Raw genomic sequence first — 4,486 nt, 5'->3', positions numbered from 1 at the left:
TAACCACAGGGTTAAACAGGATTTTTCCGAAAATTCTTATTAAAACCGAGAATTTTCCACGAAAGTGGAAAGTCGCAACGGATGCATTTACATGCATTTCCCCGACATTAGCAAAGATCAGTGAAATGTCTTAATTAGGTCACTTGACCAGCGACAACTAAACAATAACAAATAGTTTTTTTTAATTTTAAATGATTCAATTATTATTGCAATTAACACTGTTTTAGATTAACTGTTTTAGTTTATAAGTAAATTTTGTATATATTCAAATTGTTTTTTATAATAAACAAGTATTGAACTTAACCCCGAGTTCTTACTCAAAATGGCTTTATTGTTAAAATTAAAAAATAACCAAGTGTGTATATAAAGCAAAAGACGTAAAAAGTCGTATGTACATTTGAATGTTTTCACATATTTCTCATTGCCAATAATTGTTTGCGTTATAAATCATATTTTTATTTATATAAAATTAAGTTGTTAAAAACAACAAACTAAAAATTGTAGTGTTAATAAGACAAACTAGAAAAAATAATTTTTTTTATATAGAATATTATTTGTAATTAATATTTATTTGTATTAATTTATTAATTTATTAATTTATTAATTTATTAATTAATAATTATTTGTAATAACACATAAAGAAACTAATTAAAACTAAGGTAACGAAAAAATACGAACTAAACTAATTGTTTTGTTTTCCTTATTGCTAATTTTTTTTTCCTATATTTTAAATGTTTTTGCAACGCTTGTCGCTTTATCACATCGTTTATGTTTTTACAATGTTTGCCCTCAATTATGTTATTTATATTTTTAACATAAGTATACAAAAATAATGTTAAAAAATACTTATAAAACAAGCCACGTGTGTCATGTTTCGAACATGACGGAAAATTTAAATGAATTTTGGTATTTAATTTTGTTAAAATTGCTGTTTTTATATTTGACTGAGTTGCCAATTTTACAATATAATAATGGGCAACCTGGCAAGATAAATTAAATAATGTTGCAAATTTTGTTCTGGGCCTTATTAAAGAGTGACTAGAATAGTCTCTACACGCTATTAAAAGATGGTCTGCGGTAGTGTCGGGAGCTACAAGAATATTTCTGCAATCCTTACATACACCAATACAGCGAAAAATTTTCTTACATACATAACCAGTTAAATAGGTCTCTAACTCTATAACTCGTTGGTTAGTTGAAACACCTAATTTAAAATCGTCCTCAAAAGTTTCACCAATTACAGCAACGCCTTCGATAACTTCCGTATCTTCTTCATTTGATTCAATAAATAGCTTTAGTGAGTCTAAAGCTCCAGCTGATTCGTCCTCCTCGCAATTTGCAATTTGCTCCAGCGCTGTGAGGTAGGACTGTTTTATTTGTTGGTTAATGTGCGGTGCTTTGTTAATGTGTTTTTGTGACAAATAGTGCCAATTATTATCTTGTCATAAAATCAGATGAAATTTGTTGTGTTTAAGTGCTTTGTGTGAAGTAAAACAACATGTATAAATTGAAATTTCGTCGAGAAGCCAGTCGGTCAAACGTAAACTGTTGTGTTTACGGGTGTCATTCAGTATACAAAAAAAAAACCTGAGCTATTTTTTCATACTTTTCCCCCGGAAAATCAAATTACCAGTTATGAAGATGAATTTGGCAATCTTGTTGAAACAAATCGGCGAAAGTTGTGGTGTGTTAAATTAAAAATGGGCAAGCCAGTAGCAAACCATATGAGGGTTTGTTCGTAAAATTTTCAATGTCTGCAAAATTCTTGACGATTAATACTCCCGAAATTTCGTGAGGATTTGCACACAGTGCTGAGATTGTCCAGCGTTCACATTTTTTGTCTTTCACACCACACAACACTTTATGTTCAGCTTCCAAAACCGCTTCACCTTCGGTAAAGCACCGGCTACTAGAGGTTGCATTTAAATATTTAAACACATTTGAAAGTTTCAAAAACATGTTTGTTACACACAACTAAATAACACCGAAAAATAACCAAAAATCCAGTCCGCTTTCCAATATCATGTACGGCAATCTGTATACGCGCCTCATATGGTATCCTACTTCGACACACATCAGCTGATGTTTGACAGCAGAAATGCGCGGGAAAAGTTAGTTTGAACTCCCAATACTTTTTCTATGACCAACACAACAAATTTTACTTAAATTAAATGAGAGAGAGCTAATTTCAGCCCGTGACTAATACGACAGTTGCTATTAGCAACGTGACTAATACGACAGTTGGGCTGTGTTCGAAAACATCACTCTCTTCATCTTTCAGAGTAGAGGGGCTCAGGGCGACATCGGGGTGTTACTAGTTTTCGAACGTATCAAAGCGCACATAATGTTGTGACTGTTGTGAGGTTATGTCTGTAACTGTTGTTAGTACTTTATTATTATAATTTCTGCGTCACAAAATTAAAAAAATTGACTAACGTGCTATTCTCTGGTAATAACTATTTCAACAAAGCGACCGTACTTAAGCTATTAGTACAGTATTACAACTTCGAGCTCAAAAACCGTCTTAAATCGGCAGTAGGTGCTAATAGCTTACGTACGGTCGCTTTGTTGAAATCGTTGAAATAGTTTATTATTGCTTAGTCAATTTCACATTGTGTTGCACAGAAACTATAACAGTTTGTGTTGTTGGAGTTGTAGTAGACAAAAATGGAAAAAAAGTGTGTGCCCAACAACAAAGGAATACTATTGCAAGATAATTACTAGAAGCACATACATAGGCTATTAGATAATGAAATGTAATAAGAAATGAATATAAACTACTCAAAATGAATAAGGATACACTTGTAGATTGCATTGGCGTTTTGTTTAGATGTTATGGATTTAAACAAAATATTGGAATTTAGTTTTAATTAAAAGTACTCTTTAAGTGGGTAACATTGCAAATCGTGTTGGAAACGGTTTTTTAGAAAAAAAAATAAAATTAAAACTTTTAACCTCAAATTGTTTAATATAAAAAAATCAAATTTATTGAAAACAAAAACRTTTAATAATGGGTATGACCTCCTCTAACTCGAATAACTTCTGCGCAACGACGGGGCATGCTCTCTATTAAATTTCTAATTCGTTCTTGAGGCAGCTGTCCCCATTCCTGGATAWGAAGTTCTTCGACCTGTTGGAGATTCTGTATGGGTTGGTGTTCCCGTATTCGCCTTTTCAATTCGTCCCATAGATGTTCTATCGGATTGAGATCCGGACTATTAGCTGGCCACTCCATCACTTGAATATTGTGGTCGTTAAAGAAATTTTTCACTATTCTTGCTATGTGYGGTCTAGCGTTATCTTGTTGCAGGATGAATCCGGGTCCCATATTTTCAGCAAAGGGGACAACATGTGGTTCCAAAATGTCTGTCAAATAACGTAGAGCCGTTAATGTTCCTTCTCGAAACACCACTAGTTCGGTGCGACCATTTAAACATATTCCGCCCCAAACCATAATAGATCCTCCACCAAATGCAACTGTTTCTTGCACAGTGGAGTCTAAGTAACGCTCACCTTGGCGTCTCCACACACGAACTCGTCCATCATTATGTCCTAGACAAAATCTGGACTCATCCGTAAACAGTACGTTACTCCACTGTTCCAGAGTCCAGTTGAGATGTACCCGCCCAAAGTTTAGTCGGGCTCTTCTATGTGCTGGGGTTAAACGAGGTACCTTTGCTGGTTTCCTTGCATGCAGATGAGCTTCATGAAGTCTATTTCGAATCGTTTGATCTGAAATTCTGGTCCCAGTAGCGGCTACCAATTGATTTTGAAGTACTCTTGCGGTAATTCTACGTTCGCGAATTGCCCAAGGGATTAATAAACGGTTTTCTCGGGGAGTAGTTGATCTTTCTCGTTGAGGGTAAGGTCGCCTGGGTGTAATGCCATACTCTAAATGCCTAATCCATGCTCTTGATATAGCGGAATGACTCACATTTAACAATTGAGCTACACTTCTTCTTGAATAGCCTTCTTCAATTAGTGTCACTGCCTGAGCTATCTGAATCGCATCAAGGTACACTCTTTGTCCTATTCTTCTACCCAACACATCCTCATTCATGTTGCACCGCAGAATTACAACCCAGTATTGCAAAATAAAGTTCTTATTGAATTCAAACTTTAAGCTCTTTTTCGTTTTGATTGTTTGTCTTAAGTAAACAAGCGGATACTTGATGGAGAAGTTATAATTAATCATAGAGATATATAGTGACCGAATTGCATTATATTCCATAAAGTTTTATGTAAAAAAAAACCATATATAGAAGTGTCTCCTTTTTCATTTTGAGTAGTTTACTTTATTTTAATCTAACACAGTCTTTGTATATAGCAGTAGTCTTAATAACTATAGGTACCTACGTACCTACAAGTATAAATACAAATAAAAACACAAATAATAACAAAATAAATAAATACTTTCTCAATTAAATTAACAAATGATTAGAAATTAAATGAGCAGCCATCCTATCTATCAATCAAAATTAAAATA

Source organism: Tribolium madens, unplaced genomic scaffold (assembly GCF_015345945.1).
Source record: "Tribolium madens isolate multiple individuals breed KSU strain unplaced genomic scaffold, Tmad_KSU_1.1 Scaffold_1;HRSCAF=32;Tcas5.2_LG8, whole genome shotgun sequence".
NCBI classification, from domain to species: Eukaryota; Metazoa; Arthropoda; class Insecta; order Coleoptera; family Tenebrionidae; genus Tribolium; species Tribolium madens.
This window is presented reverse-complemented; position numbering follows the sequence as displayed.